The following is a 12,913-nucleotide window of genomic DNA, read 5'->3' as shown; positions in this document are numbered from 1 at the left end:
TCCAAACTGTGGACCTCCAGATGTTGCAAAACTACAACTCCCAGCATGCCCAGAAAGCCAAAGGCTGTCTGGGCATGCTGGGAGTTGCAGTTTTGAAACTCTCAGAGGCAGCAGTGAGATCGCTTTACGGCGATCTCACTGCTGCCAATGAAGATGCCGCACTGCTGCCGGAAACTCACCTCCGGGACGCAGCGCAGCCAGGACCGCATGGAGGACGCCGGGACCGCCGGGACCGCCGGGACCGCTCGGGACACCGCTCGGACGGGTAAGTGATGCCGGGGAACGGGACAGGGACACTTAGCAGAGCGGTGTGTGTCCCGATCCCCGTGATCGGAACTCACACACCGCGCTGCTAAGTATTCTGATAGCGAAACGCTGCTATCAGCTAGTCAGATTTGACCAGCTGATAGCGGCGATCGCTGGGGGGGGTGGGGGATGAAACCCCCCGTGGTCGCACGGTAAGATGGCTGGCTATCAGTGATAGCCACCATCTTACCGGGCGCTGCGGGATACCGCGAGTAGCGGCAGTAATGTTCATGACGTACCTGTATGTCATGGGTCGGGAACACCTTGCCACCCATGACGTACAGGTATGTCATAGGTCGGGAAGGGGTTAAAGGGGTACTCCACTGGAAAACATTTGTTTTTAAATCAACTGGTGCCAGAAAGTTAAACAGATTTGTAAATTACTTCTATTAAAAATTCTTAATCCTTCCAGTACTTATTAGCTGCTGAATGCTACAGAGGAAATTCCTTTCTTTATGGAACACTGATGACATCACGAGCAAAGTGCTCTCTGCTGACATCTCTGTCCATTTTAGTAACCGTGCATAGCAGATGTATGCTAAGGGAAGCATGGTGGCTCAGTGGTTAGCACTGCTGCCTTGCAGTGCTGGAGCCATGGATTCAAATCCCACTAAGGACAACAATAAATAAAGCGTTATTATTATTATAAAAACGTCAGCAGAGAGAACTGTGCTCGTGATGTCATCAGAGAACATTCCAAAAAGAAAAGAATTTCCTCTTTAGTATTCAGCAGCTAATAAGTACAGGAAGGATTAAGATTTTTTAATAGAAGTAATTTACAAATATGTTTAACTTTCTGCCACCAGTTGATTTAAAAGAAAAAAGGTTTTCACCGGAGTACCCCTTTAAGTCATGGCCTGTTCTAAGGAGACAGGTGATGGATAGCTTACAAGAATATCCTTAATAGCTTCAGACAATCTTAGTCTGAATCGACACCTAAGTGCTGGATCATTCCAACCAGAGACTGTACACCATTTTCGATAATCTACACAATACTCCACAGCCGTTCTTCGTCCCTGCTTAAGATCAACCAGCTGAGAACCTGCAAACGCTGCATGATCAGGTTCATTATAAAGAAGACCCAAAGCAGAAAATAAAGCATCCACAGAACTTTATTCAGGAGCAGAGGGAGATAAAGAGAATACCCGTTCCTGGGGATCCCATTGCTGCAAAGACATGACAATTCCTACTCTTTGAACTTCTGTGATAGCTGACTGGTGTCTTGTGGGAAATACAGCTTACAAATCTCCCTGAACACAAAAAAATTTCTTTTAGTCACCAGAAAAGCAGTCAGGAAGATTTCTTTTCGGTTCACTCGAAACAGCTGAAGAAGACTGACCACTGCCTGAACATTAGCTGATTTCTGAGCATGAACCCTTTCGGCAAGAGACAGTACTACATGTGTTAAACCAGGTATTTGGGCCTACGAAAATGTCAAGAATAGCAAGGAAAGAGTGAAGCCCTAAACTCCCCCGTTCCCATTTGCCCTGCCTACTTGCCTACCGCCTTAGGCGATGGGTCCACAACTATGGTGACAGTCCCTGCCAGAATACGTGCAGGGAGTCAAACATCAACAAAATAAACTATAATACAGACGGAGGCCGGAACACTGTATGGAATCAAACACACTAACAGAAATATTAACTAAACATACACACACAAGAAGTCACAGTCCACAAGCCGAGTCAATACCAAGAGATTACAGAAATGCCAAATCGCAGAAACAGGAGAGGAGTCATAGAGTGGAGCCAACAGGTCAAATATGCCATAAAATCAAGATACAATACAAATGCTAGCTAGGAGTAGGAGCTCTTTCACAGGCGAGGTATGAGAGCAGACTGCCAGCTTAAATAAGAGCCAGACCAGGTGCTCTCATCAGGGTCAGCTGTCAAGTCCAGGCAGCTGGGTGTAACCCAAGAACAAAAACAAAACAAAGAGAACTGTCAGAACAGTTTAACCCAACGGGTTCTGACAGTACCCCCCTTTTAGGAGGGGCCACTGGACCCTTCAATTTGGGTCTGGGTTTATCCAGGTGAGAGTCGTGAAATCTTTTTACCAAGGTGGAAGCACAAATGGAAGAGGCCGTTTAATCACTCGGGTTCTGGCAATACATATACAAACATATACACTGTAAAATGATGTTCAAAGATTTATACATTCACTTGAAGACATCTGAGACACACTGGTTTCTTGGGATCATCTTGGCTGTCTTACTGTCTTACCAAACAATCTAAAAGGGTAAATTCATTTAGGTCTTTAGATAAATGTCAAATTTACTGGATGCATGTAGACAGGTGAAAAAGTGGGTTGTGCTAATACCTATCCGTCAGTGTTGACTTAGCATCTGCTTACCTTAAAGCATTACTTTCAATAAAAAAAACTTTTTTTTAAATGTTGGTCAGAAAAGGTCTATGCAAAGAAATGGACAGATCTCTCGGCCAGCCGGGGAGCGAAGTGCAATGCCACTTCCCCAGCTCATAACTCATGATCACAGGAGGTCACATCAGTGAATCCCAATGCGATCCAAAACTTTTGAAATGTCTGATCGTCATATAAAAATTTTTTTTAATGCCATTAATGCTTTAATCTAAGCACCTGTAGCCCAGTATGCAAGCATTCAGCACTGTCGGCTGAAGTATATAGTGTGTAGTGCATATTAATTGCCAATTTGTATAAGTATTAAAACAAGAAGTCGTGAATTTATAGAATTAGATAATGGAAGTCAGTGCTAACCTTTCATTTAGTCACTGCATTTCATGAGATTATTAAAAATGAAATGTAAAAACAATACATTTGATGAATTTCCAGATGACATTTATGGACATCAAGCACAAAAAACACTATATGAGACAGTTGAAGCTGGTTATTTTTTGGGGGGCAAGGATGGGCTTATATGGCATGAATTTTGTGGCTTTGTGTATTTTACTTAATACAGATAGGAATAAAACACCATAAATTGTCAGAGCTGGGCTTGATGCTTCCAATTTAGATAATTAAAAGCAATTACTGCTGTTTGTTTTGAAGAGTGTTTATGTGGGATTAATAATAGGAATTTAAAGAAAACTTCAAAATGACTATTACTGGACAGTAAATAATGTGCAATTTACATGCTATTTCTGTGCTACAAATATCTGTCCTGAATTACCCTACAGTGCAAATGGTTTCTTAGAAGTTGTTATGGATGGAATGATCAATTTTTGTTTATACATAATACAATGAAACATCTTCTAGATGAGTACTCATAAAGTGGTCTTCTAGGGGGATGGTCTTCTCAAAGAACGCATAATACTTGTGCAACTGAAAATCTGTCATGGAAAATTTGGGCTGGTGAATGTGTAGTCTTCTCACAGGTTTCACTGTAATAGACTTATAGGCCCAGATTTATCAAACTGTGTGAAAGAAAAAGTGGAGTGATTTTCCTATAACAACCAATCACAGTTCAGCTTTCACTTTACCAGAGCTCATTAGCTGAGCTGTGATTGGTTGCTGTAGAAAAATCACTCTAATTTTTCTCTCACACAGTTTGCTAAATCTGGGCCATACAGTACACTGTTTTTATTGTTTTATTAAACTTGACTATTTTTTGTCTTAAGGTGTATTAAAAGACATTCAAAGATGGCACATGCACATTACTGTGAAGCAGATGTGCAGCAGACTTCCTGCAGCACAAAATCTGAAATGTATATTCTACTGTGAAAAATCTGGAATGTTTCTGAAAAAAATAAATAAAATAAAATAAAAATACTAATAATACTGATAATAATAATAAAAAAGATCAATAGTGGACATATTTAAAAACTTGCTAAGTTGCTTACACTAGGCATTATCTATGATTGCACCAGATTTTTACCAGTGACTCAGGCTGGCGCATCTTACAATGTGTGCTCAGGCTACATCACCTCTGAGGTGGTATAGTTTATGACCTTTTTGGCGCATACTTTTGAACATTTAAGCCTACCTCTTCGCCCTCCCTTTCCCGAGGTAATTGGGGGGGGGGGGGGGGGGAATTGGCCCATTTGGTACAAACAAGACAAAATTATTTTGAAGCTATGTGGAGCACAAAGTTTTTTTTGCAAACCTGGCTTTGTTTAACCGCTTAAGGACTGAGCTCTTTTTCACCTTAAGGACGCAGCCCTTTTTTTGCAATTCTGACCACTATCACTTTATGCATTAATAACTCTGGGATGCTTTTACCGATTATTCTGATTCCGAAAATGTTTTTTCGTGACATATTCTACTTAAACACATTGGTAAATTTTCTTCATTATTTGAATCCTTTCTTGGTGAAAAATCCCAAAATTTTATGAAAGTTTTGAAAATGTTGCATTTTTCTAACTTTGAAACTCTCTGCTTGTAAGGAAAATGGATAGTCCAAATAAATTATATATTGATTCACACATACAATATATCTACTTTATATTTGCATCATAAAGTTGACATGTTTTTACTTTTAGAAGACATCAGAGGGCTTCAAAGTTCAGCAGCAATTTTCAAATGTTTCACAAAATTTTCAAAATCTTAATTTTCCAGGGACCAGTTCAGTTTTGAAGTGGATTTGAGGGGGTCTTCATATTAGAAATACCCCACAAATGACCCCATTATAAAAACTGCACCCCCCAAAGTATTCAAAATGACATTCAGAGTGTGTTAACCCTTTAGGTGTTTCATAGGAATAGCAGCAAAATGAAGGAGAAAATTCAAAATATTAATTTTTTACACTCGCATGTTCTTGTAGACCCAGTTTTTTTTAATTTTACAAGTGGTAAAAGGAGAAAAAGCCCCCCAAAATTTGTAACCCAATTTCTCTCAAGTAAGGTAATAGCTCATAGGTGGATGTCAAGTGCTCTGAAGGGAAGGAGCGACAATGGGATTTTGGAGAGTAAGTTTTTCTGAAATGGTTTTTGGGGGCATGTCACATTTAGGAAGCCCCTATGGTGCCAGAACAGCAAAAAAACTACAATATGGCATACTATTTTGGAAACTACACGCCTCAAGGAACGTAACAAGGGGTCCAGTGAGCCTTAACACCACAAAGGTGTTTGACGACTTTTCGTTAAAGTTGGATGTGTAAATGAAATTTTTTTTTTACATAAATGCTGGTTTTCCCCAAAATTTTACATTTTTGCAAGGGGTTATAGGAGAAAATGCCACCCAAAATTTGCAACCCCATCTCTTCTGAGTATGGAAATACCCCATGTGTGGACGTCAAGTGCACTGCGGGTGCACTACAATGCTCAGAAGAGAAGAAGTCACATTTGGCTTTTGGAAAGCAAGTTTTGCTGAAATGGTTTTTGGGGGGCATGTCGCATTTAGGAAGCCCCTATGGTGCCAGAACAGCAAAAAAAAAAAAAAAAAAACACATGGTATACTATTTTGGAAACTACACCCCTCAAGGAACGTAAAAAGGAGTACAATGAGCCTTAATACCCCACAGGTGTTTGACAAATTTCCGCTAAAGTTGGACAGGAAAATGAAAAATTAGATTTTTTTTCACTAAAATGCTGATGTTACTCCACATTTTTTAATTTTCACAACGGGTAATTGGAGAAAAAGCCTCCCAAGATGTGTAACCCCATTTCTTCTGAGTATGGAAATACCCCATATGTGGATGTAAATTGCTCTGCGGGCGAACTACAATGCTCAGAAGAGAAGGAGCACCATTGAGCGTTTGGTGAGAGAACTTGGTTGGAATAGAAGTCGGGGGCAATGTGCGTTTACAAAGCCCCCGTGGTGCCAGAACAGTGGACCCCCCCACATGTGACCCCATTTTGGAAAATACCCCCCTCACAGAATTTAATAAGGGGTGCAGTGAATATTTACACTCCACTGGCGTTTGACAGATGTTTGGAACAGTGGGCTGTGCAAATAAAAAAAATTATTTTTCATTTTCACGGACCACTGTTCCAAAAATCTGTCAGACACCTGTGGGGTGTAAATGCTCACTGTACCCCTAATTACATTACGTGAGGGGTGTAGTTTCCAAAATGGGGTCACATGTTGGGGGGGTCCACTGTTCTGGCACTATGGGGGCTTTGTAAACACACATGGCCTTCAATTTCGGACACATTCTCTCTCCAAAATCCCAATGGCGCTCCTTCTCTTCTGAGCATTGTAGTGCACCAGCAGAGCAATTTAAATCAACATATGGGGTATGTTTTCCTATTCTCCCGTGTGAAAATGAAAAATGTAGGGTAACACCAGCATTTTAATGAAATGTTTTATTTATTTTTCTTTTCACATCCAACTTTAACAAAAATTTGTCAATCACTTGTGGGGTGTCAAGGCTCACTATACCTCTTGTTACATTCCGTGAGGGGTGTCGTTTCCAAAATGTGGTCACATCTGGGTATTGTATTAACACGCCTGTGATCAGTGTTATCGGCGCTTGACTGCTCCTGCCTGGATCTCAGACACGGAGCAGTCATTCGTCGATCGGACACCGAGGAGGCAGGTAAGGGCCCTCCCGGTGTCCTGTAAGCTGTTCGGGATGCCGCGATTTCACCGCGGCGGTCCCGAACAGCCCGACTGACTAGCCGGGATAGTTACACTTTCACTTTAGAAGCAGCGGTCAGCTTTGACCGCCGCTTCTAAAGGGTTAATACCGCACATTGCCGCGATCGGCGATGTGTGGTATTAGCCGCGGGTCCCGGCTGTTGATGAGCGCTGGGACCTACGAGATGTGATGCGGGGTCGCAGCGTGACCCCGCTTTATATCGCGGGAGCCGGCACAGAACGTAAATATACGTCCTGCATCGTTAAGGGGTTAATAAATAGATCTAGCCTAAATCTGACTACCCCTGTACAAATTTGGATATCATAAAAAAGGAAAAATGTGAGTATACTAAAAAATGTTCAAGACAGAAAAATATGTATATAGTAAATAGTATGATATATTATTTCAAACATTTCTAGTAGACATTGAATTTTGTGGCAGATATCATTATCACACCAGGGTATAATGCCTGACAACAGTCAACAATCCCATCATTCCACATTTAATGTGATAGTAAATCAATGTCTGCCAAATAAATAACAACATGTTCTCCGTCAAGAAATAACCTTTCGTTCAACTTTTTCCTCTCTTTAGCCAAAATGCTAAGGAATGAAATGCTCATTTCAGTGCCAGCAATTAAAAAGCTACTTTATTCATGCTCAATTTACTCCAACGAGGATCAGAAATTAATAATTCAGAAGGTTTTACATTAGGAAATATGGTGTATATAAGAAGAACTCATTCAATTTGTCACAAATAATTAAGGAAGTTGTGATGTACAATGGATTAGCATGTTTTTTAAGACTCATTACCTAGTGGGAGATCCCTAGTTCCACTCATGGTAGCCTTTGATGTTGTTTCTGGAGTATACATGTACTCTTACACATCTTCAATGCAAGAGGGTAATTAATGCATTGAATACATAATATTTCTATTTGTTAGAAAACAACCAGTCTACCTCTTGTGTTCAATGGAGGGTGCATTACAAAACTCTCTTCTATTGATTGTATTTGTTTAGGTGACAAAATCAATAAAGGCTTGAAGTATGAATAAAAGGGGTATTCCAGGTTTTTTTTTTTTTTTTATTGGACTGTGCTACAGGGGCTGTAAAATTTGTGTAGTTCATAATATAGTGTTGGATGGATTTCACAATTCTTATGTGATCTTTGCCTTAATGTTCTTTTTTTACCAGCATACACAATGTGAGTGGCTTTTCCCAGGTTGAAGTGTGGCCCGAGGCATTACATCACTAGGTGTTAAAAGAAAGCCTGTCTGCTTCAATGGGTGGAGCAACCACTAGGTGGGAGGGAAATCATTCTCTATAGTGCTGCAGGGAATTGTAGTTTCATGAACATGCAAGGGTGCTCAGCTGTGCTGCAATGGGTGGGGTGGCTGATGTGTGGGAAGAAGAAAAGTGACCTCCCACTTACAAGGAATCCTAGGATGTGTAGTTGAAGGGATGAAACTCCAACAGGAAATAACCATTTCCCAAAAAGAAAACAGCAGTGTTATAGTAATCTCCATTAAGCCCCAGGACAAGCGCAGATCCCTCCTAAGCCTTTCGATTACTGTCTGGCAGGTAAGTACTAAAGTCACCTTATGGTGGATAACCCCTTTACAGGGTGTGTTCACACTAGCTTCCTGCTACAATATTAGGTCCTTGTATAGAGCTATGACAGTATCTTTTTTCAAATTGATCTGAAAATAATCCCATCAATCACATTAGGCTACAGTAAGTTTGTGTTCTTGCTGTCAAAATGTGACAGAATGGGAGGGAAGCTCACCAGAATGACCAAAGCCTAAAGACAGTCTGGCAGCTTGATATCATGTTTAGAGTAGTGGACATGTAAATATCTTACTCCTGTCTCTCTTTACAAAGTTATAAAATGATATTTTCCCTATAAGCTCAAGAGTCCTAGAGGCCATGCTGAGCTGCGGCATTCAATGTCACTTCTGTGCTGTAAAGTCCTGCAGAATATGTTGGTGCTAAACAAACAATTATTATTATCATTATTATTAAAGAATGATCTGCCTACATCCAGCAAGTTTTTTATGAGCACTTTTTAGTTCTCTAAGTAAAAATGTATCAGATTCATGAGGGATTGTCATGAGACCCACTGCTGACCTAAAAAACACATCAGCAGAATACAGTGCATAAGCCAGTACTGTGCTGACTTGTGCCTGCAGGGCATATGCAAGAAATATGAAATTCCTTCAGACTTCTAGGATTATTATTGTAATTGCTATTGCTTGTAAAAGCAGCAATTTCAATAACAACATGATATTGGGGAATTGGGCATAATGTCAATTACTAATATAATATTTATAGTGTCTCCAATCACAGCTCTGCTGTAAATACAGTGTGAAAGGATGGAATCATCAGAGGTTCGGCATTCTTCACAAACAATGTAACTTTGCAGGTCTATTTTTTACAACAAATCCAATGTAATAATTACTTTGCCTTTTTCAAGACTATAATTTGTGTCATATAATCTACAGAAGATGTACAAAGTGCAGAGACACTCAGTATAGTTGGTATCACTATACTGTAATGGCTCCAATTAAGAAAAGTCAGACGCTCTTGGTCCTACACTTTAAATGTCAAGGTGATGTTCTGCCTTGCACAATAGGCCAGATAATGGTTTTCATTTGAATAATTTAGTGTTTATTCATTGGACAATTCTTTTAAGGTACCTTTCTTTACCTGTGTATATTCACCTTCTGTGTGCTACGTATGGCATACTATAAATTAGAATAATTTATATTATTATTATTATTAAAATGGAATAAAAAACAAAGTGGCACTCTATGGTCCAACTTTAGAAGATTGTCCCTGGCTTAGAACTAGAGTTTTAGTAAATCTGAGCCAATGAATTTATATGGTTACCAAGCCTTTATGTCGATCAATGCTATATTGTGTGTTCAAAGGTGAATACATTTGTACTTTGTTAAGCAACTTTTATTGGAATTTTGAAATCAGGGAAAGGTGTAAGTCAGAGAAAAGAACAAAGTAGGTGTAATGTTATTTGAATAAGACAGTCTGCGTATGCAAGTGTTCCTGTGTCAAAGTTTAATTTGGGAGCAAACCTGGTAAACATAACCTGGTCACATAGCATTAGGAGATTTGTGCAAGAAAAATATTATCTGAAGATACAGTGGCTTGCACATATTTCATGGCACTTTGCGCAAAGTTTTAAAGGAGTATTCTTGCACATAAAAATGAATGTGCTGCTAGGGCACATAAAAATAAAAGGCATACTTACTTATCCTCATTCCCATGCTTGTCCACCGCAGCTCCTGTTTAGCTCCGTCCAGTCCCCAAATCTGCCATCTTCTTACTGCATCCGAGACAACTACTATGTGCAGGACTTGCCTACTCAGCCAATCACTGGCTACAATGGAACACCACGACAGTCTGTGATTGGAGGACTGTACAGTGGTGAATTAGAGCTGCAGGGAGCAAGCAGGGGACCGGGCTAGATAAGTAAGCTTTTTATATATATATATATATATATATATATATATATATATATTTCTTAGGGGCCAAGCACCATATTAGTTTTTGTTCAAGCACCAGCATACCCCTTTTATTTCTGCCACAAAGTAGCTTAGACAAAGTGATAAATCTGGTGCATTTTAAGGCTGTCCGTCTAAGTGTAGATTTTTTATTTATTTTTTGCTTACTTTAGATCGACTGGTGCAGCAGAATTTTGGTGCATTTGTAGTGTCTGGCAAAATGTTAGCTTACAATTCTAGTGTAAAGTAAGCCAACTTATAGTTGTCTCTCACAGCACAGGTTTTTTTTCCACGGGTGTTTATTGTTTTCCATGACTGGTGCCTTTTGGTGAGAGAAAACATCCATCCACACATATCCGAATGGGTTATATATGTAGGTGAACATCTTCTATTGGTATATGTGCTGATACCTGTGCAGTTTATCAGGTACATAGGTCTAATGAGACATGGCACCATAAATTGATGCATTAACAGGAGACTATGATGTGGATGATTGTTGGATGCTATTAGTAGACTGAATAATTACCATTGTACACCTGAGCCCAGACAATAGGGGATATTATTGATGTCACTATAATTATTTTTTCTTTTTTGTCATAGAGGTATATATTTAATGCTTACCAATAAATTAGGGATTTTATTGAATCAAGGGTCATATAAGGCTGTGAGAAACAACTTATAGTTGGTCTAAACTGAGACTAGAAAGTCTACAGATGCACCAGATTTATCAAACAACCTGAGCTACATTGCTAAATCTGGCTGTAACGCTTACGTTTCAGAAGACAGGAACTCCGGTGAATGTGGACCCGCTGGACCTGTGTGGCAGATGATTTGGACCGTACCAGGGAGTACAAAGCAAGATGGACTTGCTACGGCAGGTGTCACCCAGGTCGCTACCCTTGGCATGGCTCGACCACACAGGCGGCTGAGAAGATGCGAGGCACAGGAGGGATAAGGCAGCTCGTAGTCAGGATAGCAGAAGGTCAAGCAGGCGGCAAAGTAGCATAGTCAGGACGTAGCAGGAGGTCAGTAGGCAGGTGGCAGATGAGCAAGTCACAGAGCAAAGGATCAGATACATGGTAAGGTAACTCTCAGGAATGCTTTCTCTCAGGCACAAGGCAACAAACATCTGGCAGGGAAGTGAGGAGGGTGGAGGAATTTATCAATGAGCCACAGGTGAATTACACTAATGAGCGCATTGGCCCTTTAAATCTTAAGGCTCCGGCGTGTGCACACCCTAGGGGACGGGGACAGGTGCGCCGGAGCAGAGATGCAGAGGCTGGGGCAGGAGAAGCACCAGGTGAGTGACGGACTTAGGCTTGCATGCGGGCGTGTCCCGCGATGCGAGTCCCAACCCTGCCGGCAGCAGCAGGTAATGGGACCATGCGCTCACGGCCAGCATGTACGGCCTGAGCGCATAACGTAACACTGGCGTATATAAAGACTGTCTAAGTTTGCACTGTCTAAGACTGTTTTAATAAATTCCCAGTGTCTGAAAAGTTACTCAGCCGCTTATGTAGATTATATGCACATAAATTGTAAAATTGTGTCTAAAGGGTGATATACCCTGCTCATACATTTAATAAACTATAATAAAAGATATACAAAGTTCCAGCTCACCCCCTTGTCCCGTTGCGCACGGACTGGTGCAGATTTCTCCAATGTAGTATAAGCAAGCACAGGAAAATGTCCAGTGTCAACTCTTTGCCAAACGTTGCACTTTATCAATTGAAACCTCGGTACACAGTCAGTATGGACACAGGTGACGCGTTTTGGGCCTCACCAACGGGCCTTAGTTGGTGAGGGCCGAAACTGGTCACTTGTGTTCATACTGACTGTGTACCGAGGTTCCAATTAATAAAGTGTAACGTTTGGCAAGGAGTTGGCGCTGGACATTTTATTATGCTTAAATAAACTATAACCTAACATGCCAAACATGCAAATACTTCCAGTTGGTACCTGTATATAACATGTATTCTAGGTATATGAACAGAACTACTTATCATGTGTGCTGGATAGGTCAACTTTAAAAAGAACTACTAAAGCAGAATTTTTTATGACTACCTTTAACATAGGTATGCACTAAACATAGTCACATACTTTAGGTATTACAGAAGTAGGAAAATATAATGGGTTTGAGACATGAAAGCTAAAAGCCATCTATTTATCTATCTATGTTTATTTTGTAAACACACAGTAACAACATTGTTCAGATAGAGAATATGAGATCCAAACTAATTGTTTTGCCCTTCATCTTGGCTTGGGCTCCTGCCTGATTCTGTTTCTCTGCTTTGGCTGTACAGAAGATCAAGCATATGCACGCCAGAACTATGGTTATATCAGCAAATATAACTAAAAAGAATCATTGGATACAAGTCTAATAGTGTTGGCAAGTATAAATGTGGACATGTCTTCCTTGGAGGAAAATCTGTAGTTTTTAGCTTTTTCAGACTTTCCACATCAAAAGGCAGCTACCTAAACTGTCTACTGGAGCATACCAGCTAGTAGCTCCCAAGAATTGCAAAGGTTAGCTACCCAACTTTAAAGATGATATAGAGTATTTTATAATGAAATTTATATTTTCCAGTGTAGTGGTAG

Source organism: Hyla sarda, chromosome 4 (assembly GCF_029499605.1).
Source record: "Hyla sarda isolate aHylSar1 chromosome 4, aHylSar1.hap1, whole genome shotgun sequence".
NCBI classification, from domain to species: Eukaryota; Metazoa; Chordata; class Amphibia; order Anura; family Hylidae; genus Hyla; species Hyla sarda.
Note: the sequence above shows the minus strand (reverse complement) of the source record.